General features: G+C 36.5%; 1 pseudogene; it reads right to left on the bottom strand.

Annotated features, from left to right (window-relative positions):
- Positions 1-11,000: 11,000 nt before the first annotated feature.
- Positions 11,001-12,036, bottom strand: LOC129540931 (elongation factor 1-alpha 1 pseudogene; annotated as a pseudogene).
- Between the last annotated feature and the right edge of the window lie 5,063 nt (positions 12,037-17,099).

Below are 17,099 nucleotides of genomic sequence, written 5' to 3'. Positions count from 1 at the left end.
CTTTAAATTTCTCCACTATAATAGGAAACTGGTGTTTTAGGTTACATTCCTAATTACTAATTTGGTTGAATGCATACCTATATTTTAGTGGCCTGTTCGTATTTTTAACACTTTTTTTGAGTTAATCATTCCCTGGTGGCTCAGATGGTAAAGAATCTGCCTGCAATGCAGGAGACCCTAGATCTATCCCTAGGTTGAGAAGATCCTCTGGAGAAGGGAATGGCTACTCTCTCCAGTATTCCTGTAGCCTGGTGGGCTATAGTCTATGGGTTCACAAAGAGTTGGACATGACTGAGCAACTAAGCACACACATATATCTTAAAAAATATATACATTATTCTTTTTATGATATATATATCTAATATTTTACATATCTTTCTCCTAATTCATTGTGTATACACATATTTAAACATTTATTCAACTAAATCATTTAACATTTTCAAGTACCTGTGTTTTCTATATTTTTATACTGTCATATTTAATTTATGCATACTCATAACTCTTGTTTGATATTTGTCTCTGTCATTATTTAAAGATTAATACTGTTCGCTTGTTTGCACTTTCATTCCTTGAACCCACTTCAATAAAATCTAGCTACAGTTCTTTTCAGAACAGAATCAAGTTACTCTTTCTACTTCAATCCCACTAATGGTCACAGTACTATTATTTTATAAATACTTATTATATTATAATAATTAATAAGGACTTCTCAGGTGGTGAATCCTCCTGTCAATGCAGGAGATGCAAGAGACGCTGGTCGGATCCTGGGGTGGGGAAGATCCCCTGGAGGAGAAAATGGTGACTTGCTCCAGTCTGTTTGCCTGGATAATCCCATTGACAGAGGAGCCTGGTGGGCTACAGTCCACGGGGTTGCAAAAGTTGGACACGACTGAGCGACTGAACTGAACTGATACTGTTTATCGGAGATGGCAATGGCAACCCACTCCAGTACTCTTCCCTGGAAAATCCCATGGAAGGAAAAGCCTGGTAGGCTGCCATACATGGGGTCGAGAAGAGTCGGACACGATTGAGTAACTTCACTTTCACTTTTCACTTTCACGCATTGGAGAAGGAAATGGCAACCCACTCCAGTGTTCTTGCCTGGAGAATCCCAGGGACGGCGGAGTCTGGTGGGCTGCTGTCTATGGGGTCGCACAGAGTCGGATATGACTGAAGCGACTTAGCAGCGGCAGCAGTAGATACCATTTATACTTAAATGTATGGCAACTGAAACTACTGACAATTTTTTTTAAAGGAAAGCATTAACTAGATACTTGGATATAACCAGAAAATTATAGCATATTTTATTGAATATAGTATTAGTCACTTAGTCATGTCTGACTCTTTGCAACCCCATGGACTGTAGCCCACCAGACTCCACTGTCCATGGGATTTTCCAGGCAAGAATACTGGAGCGGGTTGCACATCCTTCTCCAGAGGATCTTCCCGACCCAGGGATCAAACCCTCCTCTCATCTCCTGCATTGCAGGCAGATTCTTTACTGTCTGAGCCACCAGGAAAGCTTTCTTGAATATAACAGTACCCCCAAAATAAAAACCTTCATTTTCCTCAGGAAAAGATCCCAATGTATAGAATACTATTAAATGTCTACTTGGAAGGTTAATTTACTAGGTTAGATCATTTATTTGGGAAATGTGTGTTTAATTTACTAGTTGAGATAATTTATTGGGGAAATAATTAACCTTAAATTTGATCATACATGATGTTTACTGAAATAAAGTCTTTTAATATGCTATTAGCATCAGAATTTCCTTATGCATTTTCCTTTTGATAATTTCTTTGATTTATTTTCAATTGTTTTCTAATGGTGGCAAATATGAGGGCATCATTATACTATTGAGTTGGCTAACTAATCCATTTGGGTTTTTCCATAATATCTTACAAAATGAACCTTTTGGCCAATCTAATATCTAAGACCTTGAATATGTGAGAATGTTTGTTAGCTTCAAAGGTACAAGTTTACTGAAATTGGGATTCTTGAATAGTCTATTTTTCTTCAGAGTTCTGAAGCTCTAATGTTCCATTTATTCTAGCTCTTCTAAGATGATTCAACTTGTTCTTTTTCTTGTAAATTGAATTTTTGCTTCTTGAATTATTGGAGATTACTTTGTTGTGGTTGCTTGAAAATTCCAAAGAAATATAATTTAGTGAGAGTCTCTTGATTATGTTTGAATGACATTATGTATTTAAAATTTTCAGTCATAGTTCTTTCTTTTTAAATCAGGAACTATTTCTTTAATTATTTTTGCAATTTAGTCCCATTGTCTCTAAAGTTCCAGCTTTGATCTCTGCCTTTATTCATTTAATAGTATCGGGGAAATGAAAATGAGCAAAACAAAATCACTGTGAGAGGCAGTGTCTTATTTTTGCCTGGAGGAGACAGAAAAAGCAAGAATTATAGGTATGATAGCTGCAATAGGAACTCTGTCTCCATCTTACACAACATTTCTGCATCTGTATTTGCAAATATGGTATGCTTCCCCATTGCATTTCATTGCCACTTCTAGAATATTTTCTTCTTCTTTTCCCTAATAATGCCCATCTTTATTTGCTTATATTTAGACTATGCTATTTACATTACAATCACCACCTACCTTCTAGAATATTTCTGATTTCTCAAAGATACCCTAGATTATGTCCCTCGCCATAAGACTGCTTCTCGTTTAGTTCTTAATGAATTCAATACCCCAAAAGACAAGCCTTCTCACTTTCTGGCTTCTTACTTGAACACCTCTTCACCAATGATGTTGACTTTCATTCTACTTCAGTTACATATTCATGAACATGAATATACTCTAAACTTTGTCCATATGGTAATCATTATTTCAGTGTCAGGTGTCCATTCTCCACCTTTACCATCCATCTTCCAACTCATTCTACATTCTAGTCTTTTGACTACAACAGTACGTTGACCCCATTGGAAGTGAGAAATCATCATTTCTATGAACTTTCTTCTGTTCCTTATCTGTCCCTATGTTGAGACTTCTCTCACCACCTAGACCTAAATCAACTCTCAATATTCAACTAATTATGTTGAATATGACCATGTCTGTCTTACTACATGTGTGTCTTGCTCTATCATACCTGCTTAACAAAATCCTGCTGCTGCTGCTAAGTCACTTCAGTCGTGTCCGACTCTGTGTGACCCCATAGACGGAAGCCCACCAGGCTCCCCTGTCCCTGGGATTCTCCAGGCAAGAACACTGGAGTGGGTTGCCATTTTCTTCTCCTAACAAAATCCTAACCCTGATTAAAAACTGGTGCAGTTGAAGTTAACCTGGAGGAAAATATATAGCCGTAAAGATTGATACATAAAATTTCTGGCTGTTTTCCTCACTGTGTCTTTAGCTTCTTAGTCAACATATTATATATTTAACTGGTTTGTTTAGTCTTCTACTTCCCAGGTGGCTATTCTATTCATTCTCTTATCTCTTAAAAGTTTCAATACCATTTCAATCTCACTTCAGCTTAGACGTGTTATTTTACTGAGAAAAATAGATTAGAAATTCTGCAAGCTTTGCTCATCACCTTCATCTAACCTTCATAGCATCTGAAATGCAAGCCTTTCCTCCATCAGCCCCTTTGTACTAAATTGTCTGTGCATCTAAGGACAAAGATACCACATTTGCCCTTTCCATATGTATTCAAAGACGTGGATTCAGCATGCTTCCCTTCTCTCTCCAGCATAATCAATGTCTCTTCTCTTTGTTAAAGCATACCCATCTTGTGTTCATTAAACATGTTAGTATCACTCCCAACCTAAAAGCATGAATAACACATTTCTTGACCTCACATTTTTTCTGGTTATAATTTATTCTCAATCCCCATTTTCAGCAAAGCTTCTCACAATATTTGTCTATCTTCAACACAGTACACAAAAGATGCTCTGAAAATGCAAACTACACCATATTCACTCTTCCAATGGTTTCTCAACTCACTCAGAGTAAAAGCTCAAGTCCAAACAATGTCCTAAAAGGTTCTACATCCTCAGTCCCCACTCATGACCCTGACTTTACTTTCTACCACTCCATGCTTGCAGGGTCCCCAGCAGCCACACTTGCTTCACACTGCTGTCACTCAGGCCCAGTCCGCTCTCACTCCAGGTCCCCCATGTACACAGCACCAACCATGTATATGATTCACTCCTCACTCCTCATAAATAATTTTCTAGCATCATCATCTCACAAAGACTTCCTCCACCCAGCCTATTTAAAATGGAAATTCCCATAATATTGCTTGTACCCTTTGTCTCATTGATATTTTTTCTCTGTAAATTGAGTACTTTCTATTATATCATAGGCTATTTATTTATGTAGTCAGTTAGTTAGTTGCTTAGTTCCCTGCCTTCTTCCAAAACAGTGCAAATTTTAAAAGACAAATGTTTTGGGGTTTATTCAGTGTGGTAATTTCAACACAGAGGCGTTGTTTGGTTCATGCTATGTGCTCAATGACTTGTTTATTGAATGAATGAAAAAACAAATGGAAATAATCTCCCAGACATAGACACTTAATTCCCATCAGCTATATTGCTTATATATTTTCACAAAGGGGCTTCTAGAACAATACACGTCATTGTGGCTCCCTGGTGTTGTGGGCAAAGTCCATTTGCTGCAGATAAAGTATTACAAGAATCCAAAGTGCATGGCAGAAGCTCAAATTTGAGCATGCTGGTCAGTCATTGCAGGAAATGTAGCCTTAGACAAAGAGTTAGAGAAAGACATGCCCTGTCATCTGCTGTGCTGGAGGTTTCTAATCTCCCACTAGAGACTTCCAAGGGCAGACTCCAGTTTAAAAAAAACAAAAACAAATCAAACAAGAGCAGGAGAAACACAGCTTGCCAAAGGAATTAATAGATCCTTTGACATAAATCTTACATTAGGTAGACAAATAAGGCAAGTGTGAGAAACAGATCTGAGGACAAAACTGTACAGGGCCAGAACACCATTGTTCTAAGACAGTCGAAAAGTGAGTTGCAGGAGGCAGCTAGAGAGCTATTCTCCAGTAACTACCTTGCCAGGAAATTTATAATGGGCTTGACATTCTTACCCATGAATAAAATATGTTCAACATGAGTTAGATTACCTCAGGAACAGAGGACCAAAATACATATTTGAAAATATAAGTCTTTTGTAATTATGGTCAGATGTGCAGTCTGAACTCTATATGTCTTTCATGGTAAAATTGAAGTCACCCCACACTAGTTTTAAGTGACTCAAAGAAATCCATTTGGACCTTGCAGCATTTCTTCTTTAAAGGAACACTGTAGTACTTTAAAGTTAATTGAGACCTTGGAGTTTATTTCATCTCACCCACAGTCAATGTACAATAATCTAAAAATCAAAGTCAAACTCCAAACTTCCCCATGTCCTCTTGAGATCCTTCAATCTATAAAGGACTAATGCATAAAGATTCTCCAGGTTGATTCAGAACGGATTATAACGATTTTAAGGATTAACACTCATGAATAAAAGTAAAACAGCCACTCTTAAAATTCACCAGTTGCTGTCAGGCATTATCACAGAATTGTCAATAGGAAAACTGCATCCAACGATTGTGGTCATTTTACAACTTATTCATATTTTTATCTCCTATAGATCACCTTTCTGTCAAGGATGTTAGATGACTGGATAAATAGATACAAAAGGAATAGCCTTTGTTGATACTCATTTTTTTATCAACAAAATTTGTAATCACAAAGGAAAATGGAAAGGTATGCTAGAGTATGTTTGGGTGTGCTGTATGCTGTTGGAACATAAAAGATAATAAAAACTGATCAGAGATTCAGTGGCAGGACGCTGATCAACTGAAGCATGCTAGGAACTGAACTGACCTATGAGGCAGTTAGATGAATGCAGTGTACTGTGATAACCAAGAAACCTAATCCTGTTTCTGCATTTTAGTGTGTATGATGACTGTTTAATCTACTTATGAGTACATGCTATTAAAAAATTGAATCTCTATCAAATACACACTTTACTTTGTCTTCCATAACATGTTTTTGAAATTATTTTACATTTGATTCCTCGCTAGAAAAGACTGAATCTGAAATGGAATACTTCATATTATGAGATTATAAATTAGAGACAGTACTCTCTGTTTGATGTAATTGACTGTAGTTTCTAAAAAGAATGACATTTTCTCTATGAAGCAGTGTATCTACCAGAGATACACACAAGGATGTATATGCACATGGGATATGGTTAAAAATGTGATTTATTCTGGTGAAAAACTGGAAACAACATAAATATTCCAAAAATAAAAGATAATAGGATGGTAAAATAAACAGCAGTTTATATGTATAAATAATGCTATACTCTTTCATGGAACATCCTTTCTTCTGGGTCTGTTTTTATAATGGGGAGTGGCCGCAAAAGTAATTTTCTTTTCTGAACATGTTTGCACACACCTCCCTGAATGATCAGCTTTGAAAAAAAAAAAAAAACACATTCAATCGATCCTTCCATCTTCTCTTTGCAAAGTAAACCTGTCATGTGACTGTTTATGTTCACAATTCTTTCATTTCATAAATCAAAAAAGATGCTATACCTCCATGATATTCAGGGATGAATACTACCAACAATAGAGTATTCATAAATTTACCTGGTTACCAATCTAGAGGCAGTTTCCCCTATCAGATTATCAGGAATACAGATGTGTGATTTCCATCTGCCTATCTTCCCCATTTGTTCATCTTTCAATTGGTTCTGTCTTTAGAAAGAAAGAGTAGGGCTTTTTCTTTTCTTTTTTTTTTCAATTTTAAATCTTAAAGAGCTTATGCACCAACTAGGAACACTGAAAAGTAGACAAAAGCTGCAATTTATATATCAAAATCTGTCATGAATATTGTAATTCTTACTATACTTGAAGCTTTAGATTTTGTATCTTTTGGTTTCGTTTGGTTTTAGCTTAACAAAGCACAGATACAGAATATGACTCAAACCCATGTATAACTTAATAAATTATTATAAGATAAACAGCCTTATATGCTCAGCCAGATCCTGCCCTGGAATAGTCAGCAGAACTTCACTGGCCACCTTAGAAGTTCTCTGTATCCCCATCTTAATCAAAGACCCTTGTCACCCACCAAAAATAACAACCATCAGCTTTTATAATATTGCTTCCATGAATTTCTTTACACTTATATTGCTCAAATATATATCATTTAGCATTAATAGCATAGTCTTCCATTGTTATAACTTGTTATATTTCAATTCTGTTATTAAACTTCAGATTCTCCTTAATTACTTTGTTTTTCATAGAGTTCATCTGTTTATGACTTGAGACTTGTCATGCATAGAGCTGCCCATTATCTAGATTTTGTGGTTTGGATATTCATCATGCAGTTCAGCATGTCCATGTGTCCCCTGAATTAATTTCACATTGGCAGCCTGATGCATATATTCAAGCAGACACTAGACGTGGTGTGACCGTAGGATATAAAACCTGTCTTTCTCTCTTTTTATGCAAGCAGCTCAATGATGATGCTCAATACCTACATCTATTTACCAAGCTGCAAAACAGTAAAATGTTATACAAAATAAACATAGACAGTGTGTTAAAAAGCAGAGACATTACTTTGCCAACAAAGGTCCATCTAATCAAAGCTATGGTTTTTCCAGTGGTTGTATATGGATGTGAGAGTTGGACCATAAAGAAAACTGAGTGCCAAAGAATTGATGCTTTTGAACTGTGGTGTTAGAGAAGATTCTTGAGTGTTCCTTGGACTGCAAAGAGATCCAACCAGTCAATCCTAAAGGAAATCAGTCCTGAATATTTATTGGAAGGACTGATGCTGAAGCTGAAACTCCAATACTTTGGCCACTTGATGCAAAGAACTGACTCATTGGAAAAGACCCTGATGCTGGGCAAGATTGAAGGCAGGAAGAGGAGGGGACAACAGAGGATGAAATGATTGGATGGCATCACCAACCTGATGGACATGAATTTGAGCAAGCTTTGGGATTTGTTTATGAACAGGGAACCCTGGCATGCTGCAGTCCATGGGGAAGCAAACAGTTAGACATGACTGAGAGACTGAACTCTAGTGAACTGAAACTTTAAGTACTCACTTAACTTTAAGAAATGGAAATGTGCTGTTGCTTAGAAAAAAATCTCTCTACAAATCAGAATCCTAACTTTCCAGTCAAAAACCAGCACTCTGTGAAGAGAGGACTATGGGAGATATCATGAACTGTATATCATGAATCTCCAGATTGGGATCTATATTTTCATTGGATGATATTGTTTTCTGAACTCACAATGAGAGGTGGCCTTACTTTTTATGGCTTTTTACTTTTTACTTTATGGTGGCTTACTTTTTACTTTATGGCTGTCTGCAAAGTCCACTAGAGCGGACAGTGACTTGCCATGAACAGTGGTCTACAAATCAAACACTATAATTTATTTCTGTATTAAAAGACTACTGACAGTTGGTTCAGAAAGGTGTTTTTTTTTTTCAAATTAAGTACTAGCATAGTATATTAAATAACCAAATCCTTGCTGTACTTATACACACAGAGTTCATCAAAGCTTCTTAAAACTTAAAATCTATTTTCAGAAGAAAATTCATGACACATTTATTCCTATTAATAGATACATTTCTTTATATCTTACCATATGAAAATGGTATTGTGCATATTATAACGGAATGTTTGTATACACATATGAACATGAACTACTTTTTCTTGGGCTAAATTAAATGAAATTATTTTAACATAGATCATAAGATTGATCTGTTTTATTTTCAATGTTAATAAAATGTGAATAAAAGTAGATCATCATATGCTGAATTATTAACAATTTTCATATGCCTTTCAAAGACATTTGTGTTAAAATAAAAGCCTAATGTGTTCAACAAAATTCACAAGTAAAAAAACTATGAAATTAAGCTCAAGGAAAAAAAAAGATCTCTGAGTCAGCCTCTAGTACAATTATGAGATATGAAGGAATAAAATTTCATTTTCCCTTCATATGATATTAATATATGAGTATGATTCTGATTACTAAGACTGTAGTTACAAAGATTTACTAAAGTCTTGAGTGTGCTTAGTCACTCAGTCATGTGTGACTCTTTGTGACCCCATGATCAGTAGCCCACTAAGCTATTCTGTCTATGGAATTCTCCAGGCAAGAATACTGGAGTGGGTTGTCATTTCCTTCTCCAAAGTCTTGAGTAGTTTGCTAAAAAGTTGACTCTATATTATAAAAACAATGAGTACTGTCTGTGGAATAAAATTTTTGGCAATAGACTTTAGAGGAATTTTCTTGCATATTGACAAATGAAGGAGGTAATTTAGAAAGTCTTCTCAAATATACTGCTTCCCATATACTATTATAATATACCTGAAAACATACTAAGTATAAAGAGCCTTATAGTGAGAGTTCCACGTGCAATTAACTTATTTAGAAGAGAGTATTATGTTATTTTTGGCTTATTTATCCTCAAACATCAAACTTCCTTCAAGATGTTATCATCATGTATATGGGCACCATTATATACCTAAATTCTACTTCAGTTCAGTTCAGTTCAGTCTCTCAGTTGTGTCCGACTCTTTGCGACCTCATGAATCACAGCACGCCAGGCCTCCCTGTCCATCACCAACTCCCGGAGTTCACTCAAACTCATGTCCATCGATGCCATCCAGCCATCTCATTTTCTGTCGTCCCTGTCTCCTCCTACCCCCAATCCTTCCCAGCATCAGAGTCTTTTCCAGTGAGTCAACTGTTCACATGAGGTGGCCAGAGTATTGGAGTTTCAGCTTTGGCATCAGTCCTTCCAATGAACACCCAGGATTGATCTCCTTTAGAATGGACTGGTTGGATCTCCTTGCAGTATAAGGGACTCTCAAGAGTCTTCTCCAACACCACAGTTCAAAAGCATCAATTCTTCGGTGATCAGCTTTCTTCACAGTCCAACTCTCACATGACCACGGGAAAAACCACAGCCTTGACTAGACGGACCTTGGTTGGCAAAGTAATGTCTCTGCTTTTTAATATGCTATCAAGGTTGGTCATAACTTTCCTTCCAAGGAGTAAGCGTCTTTTAATTTCATGGCTGCAATCAGCATCTGCAGTGATTTTGGAGCCCAAAAAAAATAAAGTCTGACACTGTTTCCACTCTTTCCCCATCTATTTGCCATGAAGTGATGGGACCAGATGCCATAATTTTAGTTCTCTGAATGTTGAGCTCTAAGCCAACTTTCTCACTCTCCTCTTTCACTTTCATCAAGAGGCTCTTTAGTTCCTCTTCACTTTCTGCCATAAGGGTGCTGTCATCCGCATATCTGAGGTTATTCATATTTCTCCCAGCAATCTTGATTCCAGCTTGTGCTTCTTCCAGCCCAGAGTTTCTCATGATGTACTCTGCATATAAGTTAAATAAGCAGGGTGACAATAAACAGCCAAGACATACTCCTTTTCCTGTTTGGAAGCAGTTTGTTATATTGTAATTGCTCAATCAATTCTTATTCTATTTAATGATGTCTTTGTATAAATCCAAGGAAAAGAAAACATATTAACTTCTTCTATGATGTAACTGTGGAGAATTTTAACAATAATTTGCAGTACAAATACATTTTATATTATAAATTTATATCAGCCAAACCGTCATGAGATTATGCATTTATTTATTGCAAGGTAAGTTTGCCTTTTGACGTTAACTGGTAGAATTTTTCTACAAGTCCTCATGCACACACCAAAAATACTAGTACTCTCATGTTTTGTGGTACTACTGTTATTGTATTAATATGAGTTACAATTAATATTTTCAAAAATAGTATTCTTTTTTTTCTCATTAACCTTTTTATTTTTTAATGGGTCTCAAATTCTGTGACAGAATTTTGATCAAGTTGCTTTCATTAAAATTTACTGAATTTAAAAACTAATAACTTAAAACTGCCACACACAAAGCATATGGTCCACAAAACATTCTCCTTTCTTTCTGAAGGGTTTACGATGCATTATTATCATTAACAAGTCTTTTACTATTAAATTTAAATGGCCAGTTGAGACAAAGAGTTCTGAGACAATTCTTTCACCACTGATTAAGACTGGGGTGGCAGGTATTGGGGATAATATTCATTTAGCCTTCTGAGCATTCTGGGGAGATTTGATGACCTTGCCAGCTCCAGCTGCCTTCTTGTCCACTGCTTTGATGACACCCACAGCAACCGTCTGTCTCATATCATGCACAGCAAAACGGCCCAGGGGAGAAGAGTCAGAGAAACTCTCTACACACATGGGCTTGCCAGGAACCATATCAACAATGGCAGAATCACTAGATTTTAAGAATGTAGGGCTGTCTTCCAGCTTTTTCCCAGAATGATGATCAATTTTCTTCAGCTCAGCAAACTTGTAAGCAATGTGAGCTCTTTGAAAATCCAGCACAGGTGCATATCCAGCACCGATTTGGCCTGGATGGTCCAAAATAATCACCTATGCTCTGAAGTCAGCTGCTTCCATTGATGGGTCAGTTTTGCTGTCAACAACCACATTGCCAGTGACAAACATCTTTGACAGACCTGTTCTTGACATTGAAGCCCACATTGTCCCCAGGAAGGGCTTCACTCAGTGTTTCATGGTGCATTTCTACAGACTTCACTTCAGTTGTTTCATTGACTGAAGCAAAGGTGACCACCATGCCAGGTTTGAGAACATCAGTCTCTACTTGACCCACAGGGACAGTACCAATACCACCAATTTTATAGACATCCTGAAGGGACAGACATAAAGGTTTGTCAGTTGGGTGATTGGTGACAGGATGCAATCCAAAGTTTCAAGAAGTGTGGTTCCATTGGCATTGCCATCCTTATGGGTGATTTTCCACCCCTTGAACCATGGCATGTTAGCATTTAGCTCCAGCATGTTGTCACCATTCCAGCCAGAAATTGGCACTAAAGCTACTGTGTCAGGGTTGTAGCTGATTTTCTTAATGTAAGTGCTGACTTCCTTAACAATTTCCTTGTATCTCTTCTGGCTATAATGTGGCTTAGTGGAATTCATTTTGTTAACTCCAACAATCAGTTGTTTCACCCCAGAGTGTAAGCCAGAAGGCATGCTCATGGGTCTGCCCATTTTTGGAGATATGGTTTCAAATGCATCAACACCAGCAGCAACAATCAGTACAATGTCCACATGTCCATTGTTTTAGTCTGCATGTCTATTTCTCCTCCTAGTTAATTTTAGTTATTTAATGTATTACTGCAAAAAATATTTGCTGAGCATCCATCATAGACTCCAGGCTGTCATAGGTTCAGGAGACACAGTGGTGCACAGACAGACATGGTTCCTGCTCCCTTGTGGGTAAGACATTACCAGTGGCCAAAGATGGGAGGGATATTTTGAGCTTCAATAAAAATAATCGTAGTTAACCCATTCAGTTTGTTTAAATTCATAATATAAGGATGGTAAGGAACTAATTCATTATCTAGACAATTAGATAGATTAAAGGAAAGTATAGCAAATAAACAATAAACCTAAGGTTTAGACTTTGATAAATGGATATGAAAAAAAGAAATTTGGCTATGAAAAGATTATAACTTGAGTATAAAAAATAGGCTTTTACTTCTCTCTGTGAAATTCTGTTGCTTTAACCATAAACAATTAATATGGATGAGAATCCCAGAGTTTCACTTCTGAAATTAAAAATAAAAGAAACCCATATTTTTAGGATTTGGGTTGTAAATTACCAGCACACAATAGTTTCCTTTTAACTAAAAGCAAAATCAATCTAGCCTAATAAAAATGTCAATATTGGTATGTTAACCTTTATCTGGTTATTTGACAAATAAAAGTATTCTCTCCTGATATTGGAATAATTAGACGTTTCAAAAATAAAGTTTGTTTAGGAAAGATACAAACTAAAAGAGATATAGGCAGCATGGATTTGTAATATCAGAATCAATATAATTCTACAACAATTTGCCATAGAATTACTCTTCATATAGCAATTAAAAACTCAAAGAAATGTCCATGATTTAAAGTATATCAAACCTATAATTCACAGAATTTTCTTGTAAAAACAAACAATAATATTAACAAACTTAAGTTAGGTAATATAATATCCTCTTCATTATCTGATTGCCTAAAGTTAATTTTATTTTCTAAAATTATAAGATGTACTTAATAAAATGCTCTGAATGAAAAACAATAGAACTATAAATATTTTTGTGGTAAACAATAAAATAGCTAATATAAGAAGGTCAACAATATAAAATGTTCTTGGTTTATAATTCAAGATATTTACTAGTTCTATTCCTGCAACATTGCAAAGGTGCTATTATTGTCATGTTGAGATTACTAACAAAATTTTTACAAAACTTTCTAATAATATTTACAAAATTTTCTCAGAGTTACTAGCTAGAAAGAAGTTGACTCTTAAATTAAAAATTCTTAGACTTTTTTGGCCAGTCCCCATAGAATACAGCTCTGTCCTGCCAATCATCTGTGATTAAACATCTAGTGGTGGTGCACATTCTCAGGACAATGGGACATTTAAACCCATACTGTGCCATCCCCTGTCAGCTACAATTGCTGGTATAGTAACTATTGCTTTATCAAAAGTCTTCCCATTCCCATGAGCTCCTTAGTCCCATGCTATTCATTTATAGTAATTCAAGTTCTTTCCCCTACCCCCAGGTTAGGAGCTGTAGTTTTAAAGTCCTAGATATAGTTTAAAGGATGCCTATTCCACCACACTAGTTAAAGCTGAATTCCCTCTAAAACAACTGCAATTGCTTCTATTCAAAACACTGCCTATTTATAACAAGCATAACAATTTTTCATGCTGTTTAAATACTCATCCAACTAATACTTAAAAGATCTAGGGGATTTCAAAACAAACAAACCCTCTGGGACAACCCTTGGAAACAAGTATAGAGTTCCACGCAAATGTTATTTGTCCCTAAAATCAAACACATCCTTGAAAAACAGCACCAGGAAGAATCTTAGAGTGGTCAACCCTTTGACCCTACACTTCAGCTAGACCCCTAGATGTACTGGCCTTACCCAGAATTTTTCTGTGGCAACTTCATAATCCAGGTAACAATAACGATAACCTATATGCACTCAATATGCCAGCAGATTTGGAAAACTCAGCAGTGGCCACAGGACTGGAAAAGGTCAGTCTTCATTCCAATACCAAAGAAAGGCAATGCCAAAGAATGCTCAAACTACCGCACAATTGCACTCATCTCACACGCTAGTAAAGTCATGCTCAAAATTCTCCAAGCCAGGCTTCAGCAATATGTGAACCGTGAACTCCCAGATGTTCAAGCAGATTTTAGAAAAGGCAGAGGCACCAGAGATCAAATTGCCAACATCCGCTGGATCATGGAAAAAGCGAGAGAGTTCCAGAAAAACATCTGTTTCTGCTTCATGACTATGTCAAAACCTTTGACTGTGTGGATCACAATAAACTGTGGAACATTCTGAAAGAGATGGGAATACCAGACCACCTGACCTCCCTCTTGAGAAACCTGCATGCAGGTCAGGAAGCAACAGTCAGAACTGTACATGGAACAACAGACTGGTTCCAAATAGGAAAAGGAGTATGTCAAGGCTGTATATTGTCACCTTGTTTATTTAACTTATATGCAGAGTACATCATGAGGAATGCTGGGCTGGAAGAAGCACAAGCTGGAATCAAGATTGCCGGGACAAATATCAATAACCTCAGATATGCAGATGACACTACCCTTATGGCAGAAAGTGAAGAGGAACTCAAAAGCCTCTTGATGAAAGTGAAAGAGGAGAGTGAAAAAGTTGGCTTGAAGCTCAACATTCAGAAAACAAAGATCATGGCATCTGGTCCCATCACTTCATGGGAAATAGATGGAAAAACAGTGGAAACAGTGTCAGACTTTATTTTTTTGGGCTCCAAAATCACTGCGGATGCTGATTGCAGCCATGAAATTAAAAGACGCTTACTCCTTAAAAGGAAAGTTATGACCAACCTTGATAATACATTGAAAAACAGAGACATTACTTTGCCAACAAAGGTCCGTCTAGTCAAGGCTATGGTTTTTCCCGTGGTCATGTATGGATGTGAGAGGTGGACTGTGAAGAAAGCTGATTGCCAAAGAATTGATGCTTTTGAACTGTTGTGTTGGAAAAGACTCTTGAGAGTCCCTTGGACTGCAAGGAGATCCAACCAGTCCATTCTAAAGGAGATCAATCCTGGGTGTTCATTGGAAGGACTGATGCTAAAGCTGAAACTGCAATACTTTGGCCACCTCATGCGACGAGTTGACTCACTGGAAAAGACTCTGATGCTGGGAAAAGTTGGGGGCGGGAGGAGACGGGGACGACCGAGAATGAGATGGCTGGATGGCATCACCGACTCTGTGGACATGAGTTTGGGTGAACTCTGGGAGTTGGTGATGGACAGGGAGGCCTGGCGTGCTGTGATTCATGGGGTCGCGGAGAGTCAGACACGACTGAGGGACTGAACTGAACTGAACTGATATTGCTTAAACTTAGAATAGAGTTACAAATTACAAATGCTCAGAACCAAACCAGAATTACTGTTTGGAAACCATAATGCTCCAGTGTTATCACAGAACGGGGATTTCTGCATTCATTCCAGATTCAATAAAGAATGTCTAAGTATGCCTTAGAAATATTACTCCTGGCGGGGGCGGGGGCAACAGTTATATACCTAGTGTCCTGTAATATACAGTGTTCCTTTATAGAAGTGAAGTGAATATCAAATTATGGCTCCAGACTGTTGTGATAAGCTGTCTGCATCTTAACGTAGTGATCCCTGAATCATCTCTCTGTTTTGAGGTTTTAGTGTCATCATAAGAAACGTCATTGTAGGTAATCATTGGTGAAGAACTCTGGAAACATTTTAAGTGAAATCTTTCTTAAATTTCTCACATCTCTAATAGTTTCAGAATTCAACAACCAGTTCAAAAGTCCTCCAGGCTAAATCAACAACCACCAAATGTCTCTGTATTCACACACTCCAACCTTAATATTTCAATCTTAATCATTTTGATAAAGTTCTTGGAGTTTTATTTCAAATCAGAAACTCTTGTGATGAATTTGAAAATTTAGGAATTAACACGCTCTCTCCAGTACAAAAACAATCTCTGAAAGAAAGGTAGGAGAGAAATTTGTTGCAATATTCATATTTGGTGGAGTGAGCATCAATAATATGATAAAAAAAAAACACTAAAAATATAGTGAAATAGACACTCAACAAGAAATAATATATTGTTTTATCAGTTTAACTTTTTAAAAGTCATTTTCTATTCCTGTATGCATCAATTTCATTATTTTCATGGCATGTTAAATCTGTATATTACATATATTAAAAATCAATTTTTAGAAAATGTACTCTCAATTACAACACACAGAGGTAGACAAGCTGCTAAAATTCATCAAGCATGACTTTATAATTAACAATATTTACAACTGATTTTCAAACTATGTGTGTTAGTTGCTCAGTTGTGTCCAACTCTTTGTGACCCCATGTACTGTAGTCCATCAGGCTCCTCTGTCCAAGGGACTTTCCAGGCAAGAATACTGGAGTGGGTTGCCATTTCCTTCTCCAGGGGATCTTCCCAACTAGAGAATGCATAAAGTTGCTGTAGTAGTAATATAATTTTCATGTTCACTATATACAAAAAACAGTAGTATTTCTGAAATCATATGAAACAAATAGAAAACTGCAAGTCATTTATTATATTTGGATAAAGGTTGTTGGCATAAGTTACATAATATATACCTGCTTAAATATGCATGGAAAGTAATCTGTCTGATGACTCACACTTGATAAGGACAATATCCTTAGTGAAGCTTAAGCTAAAACAATCATTTCAGGAAAAAAATAATTTTACAATTAGATCTGTCATGAAAAATTTAATTCAATCTTTCAATCTAAGATCGCCTAAAATGATGTTTACAATTTTACATAATTTAATGCAGCAAAACAATTGAACTAGATCTCTGCAGAGTCACAGATGCACATAAGTGCCCAATTTTTGGGATTTGTGATGTAGACAAGAAAAGGGATAGGGTAAATTAATAAGTGCTGTAATAAACACATGCAAGGTATGGACTGTTAGCAGTAATTA

This window comes from Moschus berezovskii, chromosome 4 (genome assembly GCF_049115385.1).
Source record: "Moschus berezovskii isolate FMDL1 chromosome 4, NW_MosBer_1.0, whole genome shotgun sequence".
Classification (NCBI taxonomy): Eukaryota; Metazoa; Chordata; class Mammalia; order Artiodactyla; family Moschidae; genus Moschus; species Moschus berezovskii.
Note: the sequence above shows the minus strand (reverse complement) of the source record. Positions and strands in the feature narration are given on the sequence as shown.